General features: G+C 49.4%; 1 protein-coding gene across 14 annotated transcripts in view; it reads right to left on the bottom strand.

The window, feature by feature from the left end:
• Nucleotides 1-24082, bottom strand: part of PIK3CD (phosphatidylinositol-4,5-bisphosphate 3-kinase catalytic subunit delta) — a 108433-nt gene that overhangs the window by 24739 nt on the left and 59612 nt on the right. For 11 of the 14 annotated variants that reach the window (XM_074380033.1, XM_074380032.1, XM_074380031.1 and 8 more), the window contains one exon: nucleotides 20128-20239. The gene's annotated coding sequence lies outside the window, so the exon portion shown is untranslated. Of the gene's footprint in view, nucleotides 1-20127; nucleotides 20240-21955; nucleotides 22133-23973; nucleotides 23998-24082 lie in introns of those variants that run through there. The other 3 variants (XM_074380037.1, XM_010338534.3, XM_074380030.1) reach the window with 3 other exon arrangements.

Here is a 24082-nt window from a genome sequence, read left to right as displayed (position 1 = left end):
GATTTTCCAACAAACCTTTATTTTCTGCAGGCAGCCTACTTATTATAATCTTTGCCCATTCTCCTGTGAGGTTACTTCCCTTTTCAGAATGGTTTGTGGGACTTCTTCATATATTCTAGATTCCATTCCTTTGTTGATTGAATGAGTAGGAAATATTTTCTAATCTGAGTCATCTTTTTGGTTTGCTTATGGTGTCTTTTTGGTGAGCAGAAAGTTTTTTGTTGTTATTTGTTTTGTTTTGAGGGGACAGGGTCTCACTCTGTCATCCAGGCTACAGTGCAGTGGCATAATCACAGCTCACTGCAGCCTCCACCTCCTGGGCTCAGGTGATCCTCCCAACCTCAGGCTCCCAAGTTAGCTGGGATGACAGGTGTGTGCCACCACACCCAGCTACCTTTTTTTTTTTTTTTTTTTTTTTTGGTATTTTTAAGAGACTTTGAAAAAAATATGCTTTTAGTAGAGACTGGTTCAAAACTTCTGGGCTCAAGTGATCCACTGGCCTTGGCCTCCCAAAGTGCTGGGATTACAAGTATGAGCCATCACACCCAGCCTAGTGAGTGGAAGTTTTCAATGCTGATGCAGTCAAATTATCAATCTTTGCCTTTATGGTTTTTATTCTTTAGGAAAAGACTTCTCTACCCAAAGATCACATTCTCTTGGATTTAAAAGACGTGTAAAAATAGTTGAAAAGGGCTGGGCGCGGTGGCTCACGCCTGTAATCCCAGCACTTTGGGAGGCCAAGGCGGGTGGATCACGAGGTCAAGAGATCGAGACCATCCTGGTCAACATGGTGAAACCCTGTCTCTACTAAAAATACAAAAAATCAGCTGGGCATGGTGGCATGTGCCTGTAATCCCAGCTACTCAGGAGGCTGAGGCAGAAGAATTGCCTGAACCCAGGAGGCGGAGGTTGCGGTGAGCCAAGATCGCGCCATTGCACTCCAGCCTGGGTAACGAGAGCAAAACTCTGTCTCAAAAAAAAAAAAAAAAAAAAAAAAAAGTTGAAAAGAAATATTTGGTTTAAGGCAGGTGTTCTTTGGGTGGCAGCAGCGGCCGGGCCCGGGCCTGACCGTCGACTGGACCCCAGCTGTCCTGAGGAGCAGAGCTGCGCATCCTAGGCGCTGCCTCTGCTGGTCACCACTTCCTCTGATTGCAAAACCACATCCTACTTTGGGTTCCTCTTGATGAGAATGGCCAGGCCAAAGTCTGCCTCCCTCTGTTTCAAAACTTGGAGAATAGGCTGGGCACGGTGGCTCATGCCTGTGATCCCAGCACTTTGGGAGGCTGAGGCAGGTGGATCACGTGAGGTCAGGAGTTTGAGACCAGCCTGTGAACATGGCAAAACCCTGTCTCTTCACAAACACAAAACTTAGCTGGGCATGGTAGCTCATGCCTGCAGTCCCAGCTACTTAGGAGGCTGAGGCCAGAGGACTGCTTGAGCCAGGGAAGTGGAGGTTGCAGTGAGCCAAGATCATGCCACTGCACTCCAGCCTGGGCAACACAGTGAGACTGCCTACAAAACGAAACAAAACAAAACAAAACAATAACGTGAGGGAGAGTCAGGAATCCTGGAGAATCCATTTATGATATGAAATGGGCTTTGACCATGCTTGGGAAGTCAGAGGCAGCTTTGGCCACCCAGTCTCGTGCGGCCCAAGATGAGCCAATGAGGCATGAGCTCCCATGGACTCCAACCCACAGCCTGGGTTCCAGGAAAATACACCCCTCACTCTCCTGCCCCTTAGCACTGTGGAAATTAAGTATTCGTCTATGTTTTACCTAAATGGGATATAGGGAAATACTTTCACAGAAAAACTCATTCCTAATAGAGAAGGTCTCAGGCTGGTTTGCACAGGACCTCAAACGCCAGGTCCTGTCACCAGTGAGACAGGACAGGAGAAAGTGGAAGCTCCTTCCCTCTCCCTGGCCCAAGAACCTCTCTCCAGCACAGTGGCCAACCAGCTCTAACTCTCCCTTGAATGAAGCCCAGAGCCATAGCTCTCCGGTATGTAACTCTCCCTTGAATGAAGCCCAGAGCCATAGCTCTCCGGTATGTATGACACAGAGATACCAGTGAGTACAGGGACTTCAGAAATGCCTCAAGAATGCAAACCAGTACAACCACTTTCGAAAACTGTTTGGCAGTATCTACTAAAGCTGAACATGCCTATGCCCTAGGACCCAGCAATCCCACTCTGAAGTATACAACCCAAAGAAATACAAATACATGTATATTTAGCAAAAGACATGGGCAGGAGTGTCTATGGCATCCCTATTCATGATGGCTCCGAAGAGGAAACTTCCCAAATGCACATCAACAGAATGGGGAATGGAAAAATAATTTGTGGCACTCTCTCTGAATGGAATGTTATATAGCAATGAAAACGAGTGGTCTACAAGTCCACATTAACAGTATCAATGACTCTCACATACATAAGGCTGGGCAAAAGAAGATGCCCACAAACAAAAAAGTATGTGCTCATAATTCCAACTATACAAAGAAACAAACACAGGCAGGACGCATAAATCTATGGTGGCAAAAGAAGAAACAGGGGTTACCCCAGGTTTGGGGGAGAATGACTAGAAGCAGGTATGGGAGGCTTCTGGATGCTGGTAACTTTATGTTTTCGTTTCTTTTAATCTGGGAGCTAAGGACTTTTCAAAAACTCAACACACTCAGCCCACGTGGTTTGGATGAGCTGACTTCACTCCTAGCTACCTGGACAGCCTGAGACTCAGACACAGCCAATCAGAGGCCTGAGTTTGCCTGGGCCATGGGGATTGGTTGGAGGTGGGAATGATACTTAGGCCCAGCCAATCACTGCATGTTATCTCCCTGATGGCAGGATTCCAGGATGGCCATATGACTATCAAGTCAGTCCAATGGGTTTTGACATCAAGACTTCTCTGGGTCTTCTTGGGGTAGCAAAAATGACAGAATGTCTACCTAGAGCTGCTGGCAACTGTTTACTGTCTTTAGGGGCAGAACCTGAGAACAGACCAACACAGAGGAAAGTGGGGCTAAAGCAGACAGTACAAGCCTGGGTCCTGAGGACGAACGCTGATTCCCCGGATCCAGCCATGCCTGAAGCTAGAGTCTATGCCTGGACTCTTGTCTCATCAGCCAATTAACCCCCTCTGCCTTTTTTCTTTTTTAACTTACAGCAGTTTGAGCTGAGTTTTCTGCTGCTTACAGCTTAAAATATCTATTTTCATTAATGCAGCTGCACTTCCATTTTTAGAAGCTTCTAGTGTTTAGAAAGTTCTTTCTCTGGCCGGGAGTGGTAGCTAATGCCTGTAATCCCAGCACTTTGGGTGGCTGAGGCAAGTGGATCACTTCAGGTCAGGAGTTTGAGACCAGCTTGATCAACATAGAGAAACCCTGTCTCTACTAAAAATAGAAAAATTAGCTGGGCATGGCGGTGCATGCCTTTAATCCTAGCTACTCAGGCAGCTGAGGCAGGAGAATCGCTTGAACCCAGGAGGCAGAGTTTGCAGTGAGCCAAGATAGCACCATTGCCCTCCAGCCTCCGCAACAAGAGCAAAACTCTGTCTCAAAAAAAAAAAAAAAGCCGGGCGCGGTGGCTCACGCCTGTAATCCCAGCACTTTGGGAGGCCGAGGCGGGTGGATCACAAGGTCAAGAGATCGAGACCATCCTGGTCAACATGGTGAAACCCCATCTCTACTAAAAACACAAAAAATCAGCTGGGCATGGTGGCGCGTGCCTGTAATCCCAGCTACTCAGGAGGCTGAGGCAGGAGAATTGCCTGAACCCAGGAGGCAGAGGTTGCGGTGAGCCGAGATCGCGCCATTGCACTCCAGCCTGGGTAACAAGAGTGAAACTCCGTCTCCAAAAAAAAAAAAAAAAAAAAGAAAGAAAGTTTTTTCTCTCTGGAAAAGTTCTCTTTCCCTGGAAGAAAGTTCTTTCCTTGGAGGTGGACCTGTCTCCGCTATGGGCCAAACTCTGATCTCCGTGCTGCCATCTAGAGGCACACAGAGGAATCCACAGGACCACTGGATGATGGCCCCATCAGGCCCGAAGGTCTCTTCAGCCTAGGCATTCCAAAAACACCGTTCTCCCTATGATACAGTTTTTAGACCCTTTTGCCACAGTTTGGTACTCCAAGCTAATACGATGCTCCAGGCTGAGCACAGTGGCTCATGCCTATAATCCCACCACTTTGGGAGGCCAAGGCGAGTAGATCACCTGAGGCCATGAGTTCAAGTCTAGCCTGGCCAACATGGTGAAATACTGTTTCCACCAAAAATACAAAAATTATCCAGGCATGGTGGCTCTCGCCTGTAATCCCAGCTACTCCGGAGGCTGAGGCAGGAAAATCGCTTGAACTCGGGAGGCAGAGGTTGCAGTGAGCCAAGATCATGCCATTGCACTCCAGCCTGGGCAACAGAAGGAGACTCCAGCTCAAAAAACACAACAATAAAAACAAGATGCTCCAGACAGGGGCTGGCAGGTGGAGCTGTAGAAGAATGTTCTGGGCACCAAGCTCCTGTTTGCTTAGCCTGAAAGTATTTCACACTCCCCACTCTCACCCCAAGGCAGATTTTTGGTGGCCACATCACTAAGCTCATTAGCCGCCAGTTCTCCAGGGATTTTTCACAATAAGCCAGGTTCTCCCTGCCTGTACAGGAACGTGATTTTCCTGATCTAAATGAAAGAATTCAGCATTATCCCTAGTAATTTCATCTCGTGAACATACTTGGTCTCACTTATTGAATTTTTTTTTTTTTGAGACAGAGTCTTGCTCTGTCACCCAGGCTGGAGTGCAATGGTGAGATCTTGGCTCACTGCAACCTCCAGCTCCCAGGTTCCAGCAATTCTCCTGACTCAGCCTCTGGAGTAGCTGGGATTACAGGCACCTGCCATCATGCCCAGCTAATTTTTGTCTTTTTAGTAGAGACGGGGTTTCTCCATGTTGGCCAGGCTGGTCCCGAACATCTGACCTCTGGTGATCTGACCGCCTTGGACTCCCAAAGTGCTGGGATTACAGGGGTAAGCCACCCCACCTGGGTTGGATTTAATGTTTTGTCTCTATCACTCAGTCTGGGGTAGATTCATTTATCCCACCACGATCTATGGAACCTGATTAAGTGCCAGAAATTACACGAGGTCCTGGGGATCTCGTGGGGAAAGGACTCAACACTTCCAGAACTGGCCACTGCAACTGGAGCAGGGGGTGGTTGGCGTGGAGGGGAGGGTGTGGCATGAGCAAGTTGAGAGTTAACTGGGCTGGGTCTTGCAGAGCCTTCAGAACAAGGGCTGCACCTGGGGTTTGCACGGAGCGGATGGCAGCCCTGGAGGGTTTTAGGTGAGGGAGAGAGAGATGGGATTTTCATCCACAACGATGCTGCTGGCTGTCGTGTGGAAGGACTGCGGAGAAGCCGGGACGACGGAGAGTGGGGGTCGGGGAAAGGAGGCTAGTGCCACCAGTGACAGTAGCTTGACCCAGAAGGAGACAGCGCTAGACAGCAGCAGAATCCAGACATACTTAGATCGCAGGGACCCCTGGATGGCACAGGAGGAAGTGAAGACGACAGCCAGGTTTGGGCTTGGGAGATGGGAGTGGCGCTGGGAATTTACTGAGTCAGGGAAGGAAGAGAGTTCTGGTGGCATAAGACAGCAGGAGCCCCATTTCAGACCAAATGAATCTCAGCTGCATAATGAACATCCATGTAAAGACAGTCAGGGCAAACTCCCCAGGTCAGAAGGCCAGGGACAGATCTGTGGAGTCACCAGGCTACAGACAGATGTGGAGCTGGGGTAGGGGGGCAGGTGAGACGGCCTAGACACCGAGCGGGGAGCTGGGGTCACATTATCCAGTAATGGACTGTGACCAACCCCTCCTCACTGAGTCATCCAGAATCCTGACGCATGACTGCTGTGTCCACATCTAAGTCATTCATAAAATATCCAAGAAAACAGGATAAGAAAGAGCACAATTCCTTTCACCTCCCTGCCTCCTGGCCAGCATGATCCACAGAAACAGCTGCACAAAGCGGGGCCGTCCCACACTCGGGGTCTGTCCCAGAACACCGCACCACCCTTACAAGCTGTCCTGAATGCTTCCCATGGTGCTCTTTCTAGAGCCCAAGGTTGAAGAATGGCTTCCCCAGCTGTGAGCATCTGATGTATGTGACCTCTGAGTCCCGACTGGCCAGCAGAGGACTTTCTCCAAAGGTTTTTTTTTCTTTTGCGACGAGGTCTTGCTCTGTCACCCAGGCTGATGTGCAGTGGCACAGTCATGGCTCACTGCAACCTCAGCCTCCTGGGTAAAAGCGATCCTCCTGTCTCGGCCTCCCAAACAGCTGGGACTACAGGTGCAGCCACCAAGCCCAGCTAATTTTTGTATTTTTCATAGAGACGGGGTCTTGTCATGTTGTCCAGGCTGGTTTCTAACTCTGGGCTTAAATCATCTCTCTACAATGGAATCCCCAAAATGCTGCGACTACAGGCATGAGCCACCACTCCTGGCCTCTCCAAATATTTTATTTTATTTATTTATTTATTTTTTTGAGACGGAGTTTCACTCTTGTTACCCAGGCTGGAGTGCAATGGCGCCATCTCGGCTCACCACAACCTCCGCCTCCTGGGTTCAGGCAATCTCCTGCCTCAGCCTCCTGAGTAGCTGGGATTACAGGCACACGCTACCATGCCCAGCTAATGTTTTGTATTTTTAGTAGAGACGGGGTTTCACCATGTTGACCAGGATGGTCTCGATCTCTTGACCTCGTGATCCACCCGCCTCGGCCTCCCAAAGTGCTGGGATTACAGGCGTGAGCCACAGCGCCCGGCCTTATTTTATTTATTTTTGAGACAGAGTCTCATTCTGTCACCCAGGCTGGAGTGCAGTGGTGCTATCTCGGCTCACTGCAACATTCACCTCCTGGGTTCAAGTAATTCTCCTGCCTCAGCCTCCAGAGTAGCTGGGATACAGGTACCCACTACCAAACCCAGCTAATTTTTTGTATTTTTAGTAGAGATGGGGTTCCACTATGTCGGTCAGGCTGATCTCAAACTCCTGACCTCAGGTGAGCCACCTGCCTCGGCCTCCCAAAGTGCTGGGACTACAGGCGTGAGCCACGGTGCACAACCCTCTCCAAATATTTTAATAGAACTGGTGGCATCACTGTCTCCCTGCCAGCATCAGGGATGCTTCCGTGGGCCTCAATAGATGTTGAAGAGAAGAAGGCATGCAGGGGTGTCCCCCAGAGTGACAAGTTCTTCCTCCAGAGCAGGAGTGAACTGGCAGCTCACCAAAGGGCCCCCTGGGCTGGCCAATTTGCTGAAGGGTGGCTTGCCGACACTCAAGACTCCCGAAAATCCCTTTCATTCCTCTTGAAACTCCACCATCTTGGGGCTCTGAGCCAGCATCTCCTGAGTCTCAGACACCCACATCTTTCCAGTGGCCACTGCAAATGTGGCCGACACTCTAGCTGGAAACCACTGTTCAGCCTCAGCCAATGTCATGACAGAACCTGGGGTCCACAGTCACACACCCGGGGAACAGCTTCCCAAGGGAATACACAGGTCACTTCCAGCCCGGCACAGTGGCTCACACCTGTAATCCCAGCACTTTGGGATGCCAAGGTGGGTGGATCACTTGAGGTCAGGAGTTTGAGACCAGCCTGCCCAACATGGTGAGAACTCATCTCTAATAATACAAAAATTAACCAGACATGGTGGCGTACGCCTGTAATCCCAGGTACTTGGGAGGCTGAGGCAGGAGAATTGCTTGAACCCAGGAGGTGGAAGTGGCGGTGAGCTGAGATTGCGCCACTGCACTCCCCTGGGCTACAAGAGCAAAACTCCATCAAAAGAAAAAAAAAAATCTTTGACAGAATTTCTGTCCAGCCCAATTATATCTGTCCTTTCCAACGTTTCTCTTGGAAGGGTTATGAGTTAGGAGGAAAAGAGCAGATTTTGTGATTGGTGATTAGGGGGAGGGAGGAGAAAAGGAAGAATCTGCCAACATGCCCCAACCTCCAGGTTTGTTGGCAGGTAGGGAAGGTGAAATGTCGAGCTTGGGAGTTTCTTTCCTGAATGACTACCAGTGGACATGCCTAATAGAAAGCTGGATATAAAGTCTGTGACACATCACATCAACAGAATTAAAAGAAAAGTCACTTCCAGTAGGTTCTGCTCTGCACAGGGGACAGGTGGCAAGGAAAAGAAGGGAAGGGGTGTCCTGCTTATCTGAGTGGCAAGCACCTTCCTCTCTCATGGTGTCCTAGACAAAATATACCAAGCACCTTCAGTCGTTACTCTGAAGGAACCTCGAGTTAATCTAGAGTAAGAGTCTAAAGGCATCCCTGAATCATCCCTGTGAATCTGTGTAAAGAATGCTCATGCTCCAAAGCCTTGGACAAAACACCTGTCCACCTCCTGAATTTCAGAGCCCAAAGTTACCATCCAATTAGCCCAAGAAAAGAAGCCTCAGCCACAGAACCTTCTAGAATGTGGTTACGCACACCATCCAAGTATCTACCATGAACTTGGTAGATACTGGGAGGATGCAAGGCCAGCAGCCACCTTGCTGGGAGACAGAGAGGGCACACTGCAAAGGTATTCACAGGTACAAGAGCTGCAAGATGAACGCACGGACTGGCCTTTCACACCATGCTGAACAAAGCAAGTCTGGATTGGGCCCCTCGACCTGGGTTTATGGTCAGGTATATTTCAGCCTCAAAAAGTCCTTCTTGGGCCAGGTGTGGTGGCACGCACTTGTAATCCCAGAGCTTTGGGAGGCTAAAGTGGAAGGATTGCTTGATCTCAGGAGTTTGAGATCAGCCTGGGCAACATGGCCAAGACCCCATTGCTGCTAAAAAAAAAAAATGGTTTTTAATTGCCTGGCATGGTGGCGCACACCTGTAGTCCCAACTTCTCAGGAGGCTGAGGTGGGAGGATCACTTGAGCCTAGGAGGCAGAAATTGTAGTGAGCTGAGATCAGGCCACTATACTCCAGCTTGGGTAACAAAGTGAGACCCTGTGTCAAAAAAAAAAGGTCCTGACCAGGCACAGTGGCTCACGCCTGTAATCCCAACACTTTGGGAGGCTGAGGCGGGCAGATAACTTGAGGTCAGGAGTTTGAGACCACGCTGGCCAACATGGTGAAACCCCGTCTCTACTAAAAATACAAAAATTAGCCGGGTGTGGTAGCACATGCCTGTAATCCCAGCTACTAGGGAGGCTGAGGCAGGAGAATTGTTTGAACCCGGGAGGCGGAGGTTGCAGTGAGCCAAGATCACGCTACAGCACTCCAGCCTGGGCAACAGAGTGAGACTCCATCTCAAAAAAAAAAAAAAAAAAAAAAAAAAAAAAAAAAACCAAGGGCCTTCTTATCCAGTGTTTTGGTTCCCTGCCATTCCCACATGCAGGGTGAAATCAACTTTTCCTGTTGCTCAACCCACACAGAAGACAAAGGCAAGTGGGTACAACAGAGGCAGAGTATAAAGGTGCTTCCCTCTGGGGCCTCACTTCCCAGTGGCACTCTGTGACAGTAGCCCTGCCCTGAAGGAGCTTTCCAGAAACGACCATCCTGCTCTGGCTGCCAGAAGTCCAAAGATCCTTCCACCACCACATCCTCCTAGAGATGAACAGAGGGTATGAAGAGGGCTGCCCTCTTCAGCCCAGGAGGCCACAGGCCCCAAGTCCGCTCTATCATCCCTGCAGCAATTAGTTATTTAAGCAACTTTTCTGTGTACATCAGGGAACAGGGCAGGCACCATCCTTGGTCTCATGGAGCTTTTAGTCTAACAGGAGAAGACGAAAAAGAAAACAGGCCGGGCGCGGTGGCTTATGCCTAGAGTCCTAGCATTTTGGGAGGCCAAGGTGGGAGAACTGTTTGAGCTCAGGCGTTTGAGACCAGCCTGGGAAACATAGTAAGAACCTGCCTGTATTTATTTAAAAATAGGCTGGGTGCGGTGGCTCATGCCTGTAATCCCAGCACTTTGGGAGGTGGGTGAACTGCTTGAGGTCAGGAGTTCGAGACGAGCTTGGCCAACATAGTGAAACCCTGTCTCTACTAAAAATACAAAAATTAACCGCGCATGGTAGTGTGTGCCTGTAGTCCCAGCTACTTGGGAGGCTGAGGCACGAGAATCACTTGAACCTGGGAGGCGGAGGTTGCAGTGGGCCGAGATCACGCCACTGCACTCCAGCCTGGGCGACAGAGTGAGAATCTGTCTCAAAAATAAATAAATAAATATTTAAAATTTAAATTAAAAAGTTAAAAAGAAAACAGATAAACCAGATGTTTCAGGTAGTAAAAGCACTAGAATATAATAAAAAGAGCTTGCAGGGAGCGTTTCCTTTGGATGGTGGGTCAGGGAAGGGTCCTCAGGTGAGACTGTTCTGAAGTTGAGGCTCAAGTGAGAGTAGGATCCAGCAAAGAGCCATGAAATAGGGTTCTGGGCAGTGGGAACAGAAAGTAAAAAGGCCTGGGCCAAGCGCGGTGGCTTACGCCTATAATCCGAGCACTTTCGGAGGCCATGGTGGGCAGATCACTTGAGGCCAGGAGTTCAAGACCAGCCTGGCTTACGTGATGAAATTCCATCTCTATTAAAAAATACCAAAAATCAGTCAGGCATGGTGGCGCACACCTGTAATCCCAGCTACTTGGGAGGCTGAGGCAGGAGAATCCTGGAACTCAAGGGGCAGAGGTTGCAGTGAGCTGACATTGTACCATTGCACTCCAGCCTGGGCAACAAGAGTGAAACTCCAACTCAAAAAAGAAAAGACAAGAAATTACGAAGGCCCTGAGGCAGGAGGCAGGTGCCTGGAGCCGAGGGCCCAAAGGGGGATGATGGGAAGAGACAGTGAGTCTGACCCTGCAGGCCTCCATAGCCATGGTGAGGAGTCCGGGGTTTGGTTACCATCGCAAGGAGAAAACGCTGGAGGTAATAAGCAGAGGACTGGGGCGGCCTGATTTTATGTTTTACAAAGATGGCTTTGGCTGCTGTGAGGAAAATGGAAGGGGGCGAGGCCAGAATGGAGGTAAGAACGAAGTGAGGAGACTCGTGCAGGACCCAGGCAAGAGCTGGCAGGGCTGGGGTGATGAGGGGAGGTGTGCAGCTCACATGCCCCGAGATGCCCGGACTCGTGCCAGCAGCCTGCTCTTTTGTTGGCATGGGGTGCAGAGTCTCACTCTATCACCCTGGCTGGATACAGCGTTGTCACCATGGCTCACTGTAGCCTCGACCTCCCAAGCTCAAGGGATCCTCCTGCCTCAGCCTCCCAAGTAGCTAGAAATACAGACACAAATCACTGTGCAGAGTTGTTGTTGTTTTTCTTTTTTTTTGGTAGGGGCGGGGTCTCCCTATGTTATCCAGGCTGGTCTCGAAATCCCAGGCTCAAGTGATCCTCCTGCCCCGGCTTCTGAGAGTGCTGGGATCGCAAGCGTGAGCCACCATACCTGGCCTCTGAAACAAAGATTTCTGACCTCTACTGCAGGCATCAGAAAAAATAAGCCAACTACCTTGAAAAAAAAAAAAAATGCTATCCTAACCATCTCTTGTCATCATCCTAGTTCATGACCCACCAGGGAAACCACAGGCCAGCACCCAGGTGGAGACCCCAGATACTACACATCAAAATCAAGAGAAACATCCACGGTCTCAGACCTCCTAACTTCAGGAATTTGGGAATTATCTTAAAGAAGAAATTCAAAAGTCAAAAAAGCTATGTACACAAAGATATTCATTGTGGTGCTGTTTGTGAAAGGGATAAGGAAATGGCTAAATAAATCATGCATTAACTCAATGGAAGTGAATGCAGTCATCAAAATGACACCTGGGGCCGGGCACAGTGGCTCTCGCCTGTAATCCCAGAACTTTGGGAGGCCGAGGCAAGCAGATTACAAGGTCAAGAGATCGAGACCATCCTGGCCAACATGGTGAAACCCTGACTACTAAAAACACAAAAATTAGCCGGGCATGGTGGCATGTGCCTGTAGTCCCAGCTACTCAGGAGGCTGAGGCAGGAGAATCTCTTGAATCTTGGAGGCAGAGGTTGCAGTGTGCAGTGAGCCAAGATCGAACCACTTCACTCCAACCTGGCGACAGAGTGAGACTCTAAGCAAAAAAAAAAAAAAAAAAAAAAAAAAAGTCCACATATTAAATGCACATTTATCATTGTGCCATATGCCTGTTGATAAAGCATTTTAGAAAGCATAGGAAGGTGGGGCATGGTGGCTCACACCTGTAATCCCAGCACTTTCAGAGGCCAAAGCAGGTACCTGGGGACAGGAATTTGAAACCAGCCTGACCAACATGGAGAATCCCCATCTCTACTAAAAATACAAAAATTAGCCAGGCGTGGTTGTGGGCGCCTGTAGGCCCAGCTGCTCAGGAGGCTGAGGCAGGAGAACCGCTTGAACCCAGGAGGCAGAGGTTGCGGTGAGCCGAGATCACGCCACTGCACTCCAGCCTGGGCAAGAAGCACGAAACTCCATCTCAAAAAAAAAAAGAAGAAGAAAGAAAAAAGAGAAAGCATAGAAAAAGTGCAATGTTATCAATATGGATGTCATAATGCTTTTATTTTAATTTCTAGAAAAGTTAAACAAGTACACGGTTTTCTTTTCTTTTTTTTCCTGAGAGGTCTGGCTCTACTGCCCAGGCTGGAATGCAGTGGTGCAATCTCAGCTCACTGCAACCTCTGCCTCCAGGCTCAAGCCATCCTCTCGTCACTGCTCCCCAAATAGCTGGGACTTCGGGTGCACACCACCACACCCAGCTACATCTTTGCATTTTTTGGAGAGTCAGGATTTTGCCATGTTGCCCAGGCTGATCTTGAACTCTTAACCTTAAGCGCTCTGCCCACCTCAGCCTCCCAAAGTGCTAGGATTGTAGGCGTGAACCACTGCACCCAGCACTTTTTTTGTTTTAGAGACAGGGTCTCACTTTGTTGCCCGAGCTTCAGTGCAGTGGCACGATTACGGCTGACAGCAGCCTTGAACTCCTGAGCTCAAGTGATCCTCTCACTTCAGTCTCCCAAGTAGCTGGGACGACAGGTGCAAACCATCATGCTCAACTAATTTTTTTGTAATTGTAATTAATCAATTGTAATTAAACAATTTTCCTGTAATCCCAAAGTGCTGGGATTACAGGAGTGAGCCACCATGTCTGGCCACGAGTACATAATTTTTAAAATTAATTAAAACCAAAACTCTAGCCGGGCGCGGTGGCTCAAGCCTGTAATCCCAGCACTTTGGGAGGCCGAGGCGGGTGGATCACGAGGTCGAGAGATTGAGACCATCCTGGTCAACATGGTGAAACCCCATCTCTACTAAAAATACAAAACACTAGCTGGGCGTGGTGGTGCATGCCTGTAATCCCAGCTACTCAGGAGGCTGAGGCAGGAGAATTGCCTGAGCCCAGGAGGCGGAGGTTGCAGTGAGCCGAGATCGCGCCATTGCACTCCAGCCTGGGTAACAAGAGCGAAACTCCGTCTCAAAAAAAAAAAAAAAAACTCTTACAGTACAAAGTAACAGTCCTTGGACCTCTACTTCTACATATACACCACCCCCAATAAATTTCAGTTATTTCTTTAAGTATTTATCTCTATGTTTCCATTTTTTATTTAAAATATTTGTGTGTTTTTATCCCTGAGGCAAAATTTAAAAAAATTTTTTAATGAAAATAGAGACAGGGTCTTGTGATGTTGCTCAGGCTGGTCTTGAACTCCTAAGTTCAAGTGATCCCCCTAGGTCAGCCTCCCAAAGTGCTAGGACGGCAGGCATGAGCCACTGTGCTCAGCCTACAACTTTTTTTTAAAACAGGATCTCACTCCGTTGCATAGGGTGGAGTACAGTGTCGCAACTACAGCTCACTGCAACCTCTGCCTCCTGAGAAACTGGGACTACAGGCAGGCACCCACACTTGGCGAATGTTTAAATTTTTTGTGGAGACAAGGTCTCATTATATTGCCCAGGCTGGTCGCAAACTCTTGGGCTCAGGTGATCCTCCTGCCTTGGTTTCCCAAAGTGCTGTGATTACAGGGCATGAGCCACTATGCCTGACCTTTATATTTCTAAATAACAGTTTCATGGTAAAATTTCTCGATTTTCAACTTTTAACTTTTTTTTTTTTTTTTTTGGACAGGGCCTCACCCAGGCTGCATGCAGTGGTGAAATCACAGGTCACTGCAGCCTCAACCTCCTTAGCTCAGGCAATCCACCTGCCAGGTGGGACTACAGGCACATGCCACTATGCCAGCTAGTTTTTAATTTCTTTCAGAGATGGGGTCTCGCTATGTTGCCCAGACTGGTCTCAAAACTCCTGGGCTCAAGCGATCCTCCTGCTTCAGCCTCCCAAAGTGCTGGGATTACAGGTGTGGGCCACCACACCTGGCCAATTTTATTATTTAAAAAATAATTTTATTTTTATTTCTTGTAGAGATGGGGTCTTGCTGTGTTGCCCAGGCTGGTTTCGAACCGGGCTCAAGCAATCCTCCTGCCTCAGGCTCCGAAGTGTTGGGATTACAGGCGTGAGCCACTGCACTCTCAACTTTTAACTTCTTACCTTAGAAAATGAGTTTGTGGGCTGGGCACCATGGCTCACCCATGTAATCCCAGCACTTTGGAAGGCCAAGGTGGGAGGATCACTTGAGCCCAGGAGTTCGGCACCAGCAACTCCTGGGCAACTCAGCAAAACCCTATCTCTACAAAAAATATAAAAATTAGCTGGGCATGGTGGCATACACCTGCAGTCCCAGCTATTCAGGGGACAGGAGGATGGCTTGAGCCCAGGAGGTTAAGGCTGCAGTGACCTGTGATCACACCACTGCGCTCCAGTCTGGGTAACAGAGGAAGACCTTATTTTAAAAAAAAAAAAAAAAAAAAAAAAAAAGTCTTTAATGTACTTTTCATTTGAATGACAATTATAAAATTAACTTCCCTCAGAATTAATTAATTCTCAGGGTTGGAATTAATTTCCCTCAGAAATTTGAAAGCACTGACCCATTGTCTTGTCGTTTCTACTGTCGCTTTTTTTTTTTTTTTTTGAGACAGTTTTGTTCTTGTTGCCCAGGCAGGAGTGCAATGGCACGATCTTGGTTAACTGCAACTTCTACCTCCCAGGTTGAAGCAATTCTCCTGTCTCAGCCTCCTGAGTAGCTAGCTGGGATTTCAGGCACCTGCCACCATGTCAGACTAATTTTTTTTTGTACATTAGTAGAGATGGGGTTTCACTATGTTGGTCAGGCTGGTCTTGAACTCCTGACCTCAAGTGATCTGCCACCCTCGGCCTCTTAAAGTGCTGGGATAACAGGCATGAGCCACCGCGCCTGGCCCTACTGTTGCTTTTGAAAAGTCCAGTGCCATCTCAGCCTCTGATCTGTATGTGGCCTTTTTCTCTCTGATGACATTTAGTAATTTCTATCTCTGGAGTTTTGAAAGTTCATGATGATGTTCTATAGCATGGGTCTTTTATTACTCATGGTACTGGGTACTACTTCGAGACTGTTTAAAAGCAGAAATGCCTTCAGTTCTGGAATTGTTTCCTACAACTTTTCCTTCCTCCGTTTCTCTTGCCTTTTTTTCCTGAGCTCCCACGTGGTGCATGTTAGGTCTCCTGGACTGAAGTCAAATTTTCCTATATTTTCTTTCCTATTTTCCATCTCTTAAGTCTCTGTGTTCTACTTTCTGGAAGTTTGTTTTTCTCTCTTCCAACTCTTCTGTTGTTATTTTTTGAGACGGAGTTTTGCTCTTGTTGCCCAGGCTGGAGTGAAATGGTGTGATCTTGGCTCACCGCAACCTCCACCTCCCGGGTTCAAGTTATTCTACTGCCTCAGCCTCCAGAGTAGCTGTGACTACAGGCATGTGCCCCCACACCCGGCTAACTTTGTATGTTTAGTAGAGAAGGGGTTTCTTCATGTTGGTCAGGCTGGTTTCAAACTCCCAAGTGATCACCCATAGGCGTGAGCCACCACACCCAGCCTCTGTTGAAATTTTCACTTCTGAGGGGGGAGAGATCCAAGATGGCTGATCACTAGCTGCTCGGGATTGTAGCTCCCAGTGAAAGCACAAAGAACGAGAGGACGCCACACCTTCACGTGAATTCTTGTTGCTCACGCACCAGGAGATTCCCAGCGGAGGAGCCCCACGGGTCGCCAGCGCGACTCTTGTGACCGGCGAGGTGGTTTGGCTGGTGCCTCGGAGCGTCGGTTCTTGGTGCAGAGTCAGAAAAGCACCATCAATCTTAACGCCACTGTTTTAGTCGGCGCAGTGGGTTGCTCAGATTTCGGCACTGAGAATCAATAAGTTGGACGTCCACTCGGAAACTCATTTACAAAGACGGTAATTATAAAGACCACAGATGGATCAATCTACAACGAAGGGAAGAAAACAGCCAAAAAAGGCTGAGAATACCCAAGATCAGAATGCCTCTCCCTCAGCAGGGGATCACAGTTCCTTAACAGCAAAGAAACAAGGCCTGATGGAGAACGAGTGTGTTCCAATTACAGAAGCAGGCTTCAAAATGTGGATAATGAGAAACTTCTGTGAATTAAAAGAACTTGTTTTAACCCAATCAAAAGAAACTAAGAACTTTGAAAAAAGATTTGGCGAAATGTTAACAAGAATACACAATTTAGAGAGGAATATAAGTGAATTGATGGAGCTGAAAAACACAATACGAGAACTACGTGAAGTATGCACGAGTTTTAACAGCCAAATTGATCAAGCAGAAGAAAGGATATCAGAGGTCGAAGACCAACTCAATGAAACAAAACAAGACAAGATTAGAGAAAAAAGGATAAAAAGGAACGAGCAAAGTCTCCAAGAAATATGGGACTATGTGAAAAGACCTAATCTACGCTTGATAGGTGTACCTGAATGTGACGAAGAGAATGAATCCAAGCTGGAAAATACACTTCAGGATATTATTCAGGAAAATTTTCCCAACCTAGTAAGTCAGGATAATATTCAACTCCAGGTAATACAGAGAACACCACAAAGATATTCCTCAAGAAGAGCAACTCCGGCCAGGCGCGGTGGCTCAAGCCTGTAATCCCAGCACTTTGGGAGGCCGAGGCGGGTGGATCACGAGGTCGACAGATCGAGACCATCCTGGTCAACATGATGAAACCCCGTCTCTACTAAAAATACTAAAAATTAGCTGGGCATGGTGGCACGTGCCGGTAATCCCAGCTACTCAGGAGGCTGCGGCAAGAGAATTGCCTGAACCCAGGAGGCGGAGGTTGCGGTGAGCCGAGATCGCGCCATTGCACTCCAGCCTGGGTAACAAGAGCGAAACTCCGTCTCAAAAAAAAAAAAAAAAAAAAAAAAGAAGAGCAACTCCAAGGCACATAATCGTCAGATTCACTAGGGTTGAAATGAAGGAGAAAATACTAAGGGCAGCCAGAGAGAAAGGTCAGGTTACCCACAAAGGGAAGCCTATCAGACTCACAGCAGATCTCTCAGCAGAAACCCTACAAGCCAGAAGAGAGTGGGGATCAATATTCAACATCCTTAAAGAAAAGAACTTTCAACCAAGAATTTCACATCCAGCCAAACTAAGCTTCATAAGTGAAGGAAAAATAAAGTTTTTTGTGAACAAGCAAGCACTCAGAGATTTCATCACCACCAGGCCTGCTTTACAAGAGCTTCTGAAAGAACCACTACACATAGAAAGGAACAAACAGTATCAGCCTTTCTAAAAAATATCAAAAAGAGCATCAATATAATGAAGAATTTACATCAACTAATGGGCAAAATAGCCAGCTAATATTAAATGGCAGTATTAAACTCACATATATCATTATTAATTCTAAATTTAAATTGACTAAATCCCCCAATCCAAAGACAGACAGGCAATTTGAATAAAAAACTAAAACCCATCAGTATGCTGCATCCAGACCCATCTCACATTCAAGGATACACAAAGACTCAAAACAAGGGATGGAGAAGGATTTACCAACCAACCAGAGAGCTGAAATATATAAATAAAAAGGCGAAGGTACAATTTTTGCCTCTGATAAAATAGTCGTTAAAGCAACAAAGATCAAAAGAAGCAAAGAAGGACATTATATAATGATAAAAGGATCAATGCAACAACAAGAAGAGCTAAAGATCCTAAATATATACGCACCCAATACAGGAATACCCAGACATACAAGACTAATAAAGAGACTTTATTAGACTCCCACACAATAATAGTGGGAGACTTCAACATTAATATTAGACAGATCAATGAGACAGAAGATGAACAACGATATCCAGGACTTGAACTCAGATCTGGAACAAGTAAACGTAATTAACATTTATAGAACTCTCCACTTTAAATACACAAAATATACACTCTTATCAGCACCACATCATATCAACTTAGAAGTTTAAACGAAATGTTGGTTGGCTCCTTGTTTGTTATTCTCTTCCCTCATTTTCTTTCATGTCTCCATTATTAAGGACAATTATAGGCATACCCATATTTAGATTGCATTCTAGCCCGGGCAATAAAGCAACACCCCCATTCTCTCTTCTTCCTCTTTCTCTTTCTTCTTTATTCTTTTTCTTATAAAAAAAAAAAAAAAAAAGAAAAGAAATTTTCACTTCTGCTATCATAGTTTTAATACCTAAGAGCTTATTTATTTCATGAATGTGCCTTTTTTTCCCCATACAACCATGTTTATGACTTCTCAGTTCTTTTTTTCTGTTCATTTGGGTCTCTGTCTTTCACACTAGAAGTGTTTTTTTGTTTGTTTTTTTTGTTTTTTTTGTTTTCTTTTTGAGACAGGGTCTTGCTCTGTCACACAGACTAGAGTGCAGTGGTGTGATCTTGGTTCCCTGCAGCCTCAACCTCCCAGGCTCAAGCGATCCTCCCACCTCAGCCTCCCAAGTAGCTGGGACCACAGCACATGCCACCATGCCTGGCTAGTTTTTTTACTATATGCAGAGAGAGGATTTTCCCTACGTTGCTAAGGATGGTCTCCAACTCCTGGGCTTATGCATTCCTCCTCCCTCAGACTCCCAAAGTGCTGAGATTACAGGCATGAGCCACCATGTCCCACCTGTAAATCTCATTCTTTGTGGGATGACCCTTGGATGTCCATTCAAATCTATGGGAGAGGCACTAACCCTGCTTGTACACAGGTAGCTTTCATTGCTCGGTAGGCTTCACTGTGAAGTGACAAAGCCATACAATTCTAGCATTACAGGTGCCCGCCACTACGCCCAGCTAATTTGGTTTTTTTTGTATTTTTAGTAGAGATGGGTTTCAACATGTTGGGCAGGCTGGTCTTGAACTCCTGACCTCGTGACTTGCCCGCTTCAGCCTCCCAAAGTGCTGGGATTACAGGCATGAGCCACCACGCCCCACGTATATTTTGATTTTTAAAAAGATATCTGCAATCATCAAATAAGTTTGGAAAGTATCATCAAAGATCTAGAGAAAATGAGGCGAAGGCTGGGGGCAAAGCCTTTAAAGATGCCACCACACTCTAACCCCTTCCCCTTTCCATCCTGAAATGAAAGTAGCTGCTCCAGCAGAATTCTGGGCACACACAGAATACATTATGAACCCAAAGAGCTGGCAAGGGGAGCAGTAGGCCTCGAAGTCATGAAGCTCACAAGCCAGACCCGGCTATCTCAGGCCCCGGGGTGTGTGTGGCCAACGTCCAGCCAGTGTCGGGCTCTGGCCTCACTGTCTTCATTTGCACAATGAGAGACTGCATTCATCTTCTAAGCTAATGTCCTAGAAACTCCAAAGAGCATCCTCTTACTGAGACAGTGACTGCCAGCTCTCTGGAGACACAAAATGGTCCACCTAGGGACTCCCTGAGAAGCAATACTGAACTATAAAAATTCAATCCACTTCCTCCAGAAAACTTTTAATATTTCTCTCCCCAGTCAAGGCAGCCCAATGCTACTATGGCCAGAGTAAGTCAAATAACAAATGCTGCAGCTTAATAACAGGCTCCCGGACTTCTCAAGGCAAAGCCATTCCTTCTTTCCCCAGGCAGCAGCATCTCTCTCCTGGGAATGGCTGAGGTCTCGTTCACTTCCCCACTCGTTGGCTCCTAGCACCAATGTGGGTCACTCTCTTCCTCTGGGCGTGCTGGTCCTAATAACATCTCCTTTCCTTCCCCCACACACTTGGCCCGTTCCCCCAACCTACCTCTCTCCAATAGTCCAAGAAAGACCAGCAAAGGCACCTCCGTCTGGCAGATTAAAGATGCTTTAGAATCAATAAATGTCATCCCGCCCTGGCCTGACTCTGAGCTCCTTATCTGTTGGGGAAAAAAAAGAAAGCTATTTTAACAAGAGAGAATTTCAGAAACCTGTGCATTCTCTTACAGGACGTTAGCTCAGAACCAAATGCTTCATCTCAGTCTCCCCTTTTGCAAACCAATCACATTCCACTTGATCGGCCTTTCTTGTCATCTGCGTCAATACCACCTCCAGCTCCCTTTGGTGGTACCGAAACCAACCACAGGAGCATTTCCAGTGCCTGGAGCAGGAATGTGCACTCAGATGACTCAGATCGTTTTTAGAGCTGTTTGTTGGTTTTGTTTGGTTTTTGAAAGCAAAGTAATTGATCTGAGCCAAGCCTGGGTTCGAGTTCCATTCAATGGATGCAAAAAGCAGGTTGGTGAACTTGAAATCTTTATTCCCCGTGTGGGTCTATTTTCAAGGCCCAGGTCTAAAAGAAAATCCATCCCCTATTGGGCTGGAGATAAAAAGGAAGCGTGTGAGGGGAGGGGCCGCCCACTCTTTGCATCTGTGGTGCTTCTTCCCCTACCTCAGCCGCTCCAGGAAATAACAGAACCCCAAAGAGGGAAAAAAGATACTAGAGCTCCAGCCCAATCTAAAGACCCAACCCCAGGCCCTGGGCACAGCTACCTCCACACCTGGGAGACTTCAGCCCAGAGCCTACGAGGTGGGCTTAGGTTTAGCACAAAACCAAAACCACCTGCTACCCATGAGACAAACAGCAGAGCCCTAGGAACCCGCTGGAAAAGGCAAGTGTTGCAGGAACACATTTCCCAAGGCCCAAGCTGGAGTCCTCCCTGCAGCCCCCATCCCCTGGAAGGATGCTCCAGTGACCCTGCTGCGGGAGCCCAGGCGAGTGGGCTCGGACGCTCCCTTCCCTCAACATCCAGGAGAGCTGGCAAGCACTTCCCAAGGCACTGCCGCCAGAGAAACGCGAGGTCAGCACCAAAGGCTAAGGAAGAAATCCCTTCCATTGCTGACCAATTAAGAGACTGGCCAATATCCGAGTTACCACGACAAATTATAGCAGCTCTGGCACAGGGAAATGAGACAGGATCATAAGGAAAGCCCTTTCAAAACAGGAAAGACAAAGCCAAAAGCAGAGGGAGCCGAGAAGGAAGGGAAGGAGAAAATTCGTCCTCAGGAATTCGGGTCAGGAAATAAGAAGCCAGGACAAAATCCACAAGAGGGCGGCCAGGGAGAAGGCGCTCCCCCAGGAAAGCCGCAGGACCTCAGGGCCTGGGTCTGCCACCCTCTAGCCCCCCTGGGTTCAAGGGCACAGCTCGGAAGGGACAGAGCGCAGGAGGCTCCGTCTCGAATCGGGGGCACGGGGAGGGGAGGACGCGCACAGCCACTGCTGGGTCCCCGACAAGTAAACAGCCTGCCCCGAACAGGCGCGTCCTCGTGCGAAGCCCGCTGGAGGCCCCGCGGATCCCATCAAGGGCGGCAGCCGAGAAACCTGGGATTGATTCCCGACCCCCGGGGGGCACAAAAGGAATCAACCAGATTAGGAGAGGAGAGGAGAGCGTCGCGCGGCCCACAGCTGAGAATCCCACCGCGAGCGCAACCCCCTGCCTCGGCCCCCCCAGCCCCGGACCCCCAACGCCTCCACCAACCCTGCCCACCCCGCCCCAGGCGGACAAAGCCCGGGGCTGGGAGGGGTGGGACGCCCGGCGGGGGCTGGGGGCGGGGCACGCGTACCCCGCAGACGCCCGCACAGGTGGGCTCCGTACCGGGTGTCGGTGCCGGGGCGGGGCCCAATCTCCCTGGAGACAGTTGCCCAGGGGACACAGCAGGCGGGTCCCGGAGTGACGGGAGGACGCCAGCCTCCGGGCAGCGGCGCGGGGCCGACGGGGGCCGCAGGGCAGGCCCGCCGCGCGAGGTGCAGGCGAGCGGGGCTCGGTGGAGGGGCGCGGCCCGGGGCGGGGCCGGGACTACGGGCCGGCGGGGCGGGGCGCCGGCTGGGGGCGGGGCGTCCCCGGGGCTGGGGCGGGGCCGGGGCCGGCCGCAGCGCGGGCACCGTCGGCAAATTCTTACACCCCCAGCCAGGAGAAGCGCCGGAGCGCATACAGGCGGCAGAGAGCGGAGAGGACGCTGCAAATCCTCCCCGACCCCTACTGTTCTCTCCGGGAGGCCCAGGACGTGGCCAGGCTGGGCCCTTGGGGTTCGCGCCCTGAGCCCTAGAACAGCCGCGGGACCCCGACGGCGCGCGCACGCTGGCTCTGGCCTAGGTCTCGCCTTATAACCAATAAATAGCGCCACCTGCAAAGCAAGTGAGGGCTGGTCGTCCACCAAACTGCTTTCGCTCCCCGCTTCGCAAGGCACCCGCAGAAAGGGCGGGGTGCTAGAACCAGGTCACAGATCCGGAGCCAGGCTCGCCCGAGTAATTGGCCAGCCCGGGCTCTGGGCTTAAATCCAGCCTGTTGGCTGTTCCCCAGCTGATGGGCCTTTCCATCGGGGGTTCCCTTATATGTCAGATTTAGAAAATAAATGAGTATACCCAGAACTTCCACTAATGCATCTATCCATTACAACGAGCGGTGTGCGCGCAGTAGTTAACAACGCCAAGACATCCCTGCCCCGCACTTAAAAAAAATCTGGGCGCTCCAGTGTTTTTGTTTTTGAGACAGCGTCTTGCTCTGTTGCTCAGGCTAGGGTGCAGTGGTGTGAGCATAGTTCATTGCAGCCTCTACCTTCCTGGCTCAATCGATCCTCCCACCCCAGCCTCCCATGTAGCTGGGAGCACAGGTGCGCACCACCTGTTAAAAATTTTTTTTTGTAGAGGCAGGGGTCTAACTATGTTGCCTAGGCTGGTCTCGAACTCCTGGGCTCAAGCCATCCTACCGCTTCAGCCTCCTAAAGTGCTGGGATTACAGGCGTGAGCCACCGCGCTCGGCCAGGCGCTCCAGTTTTTATCCAGGCATCTACACTATAAGGTAGATGTTGTTCTCCCTTGGTTGTAAGCGGGGAAGCCGAAGCTCAGCGGACAGGGACTCTGACCCTCAAGCATTCACACAGACACAGTCTGCACTGACTCTTGGGCCGAGCCAGCGCTGGCACCGGTTTGGTTTAGTGCTGAACCCATACCCTTCTTGCTCTACGAGGGCCCATCTCCGCTTACAATATTCTTTCGGGTCCACAGACCAAGACTGAAAACTTTGCCCCAGGGGAACGCAGAGGAGGAAGGGGGGTGACCAGAATCACCCCTGGCGTGTTCCGCGGCGTGGGAGAAAGTGGCCTGAAGAACACTCCTTGGTGGTCCTAATTGCTCCACCTGAGGCCACGGCAGGGCCAGCATCCCGGGCCAATAAGCCCCAGGAGCCTTCCTTGTGCCTGCGAAGAGGGCAAGGAGAAAACACGGCGAAGACCCCGAGAATCTCCAAAAAGCCCGTAATGAAAGAACCAGGCGGCCGGGACCCGGAGCTCCCCAGCCGGGACGCGCAGCCCAGGCCTCTGCGTCTCAGGTGCCTCCCAGCACCAGGCATCCCTGCCAGGGGTCCCGAATGCCCAGAGCACCCCAAGGAGGAGAGACAAGAGAGGGGTGCCAGGGTGAGAGGGGACACCCCTCTCACCCTGGCTGTTCCTGGAAGTCATACACAGACATTCACTCAAAAAGACACACGCTTGCACGCAGATGCGCACACAGAGACACAGGCGCAATCGTGTAAACGGACACACAGCCAGAGACCACAGACATTTGTGCTCACACACGCTCTCTCGCTCTTCATACCCTGCAAAGGCGGACACTCACCCGCCAGCGGTCTGGTTGTGCGTTCGCAGATCCCAGGAGAAGGCGGAGCCCGGGCCCCGGCCCCGCCCCCCCGCCGTCCCCAATCCCCCCCTCCTCCCGCCCCCCGCCT

This window comes from Saimiri boliviensis, chromosome 11, assembly GCF_048565385.1.
Source record: "Saimiri boliviensis isolate mSaiBol1 chromosome 11, mSaiBol1.pri, whole genome shotgun sequence".
NCBI classification, from domain to species: domain Eukaryota; kingdom Metazoa; phylum Chordata; class Mammalia; order Primates; family Cebidae; genus Saimiri; species Saimiri boliviensis.
Note: the sequence above shows the minus strand (reverse complement) of the source record. Positions and strands in the feature narration are given on the sequence as shown.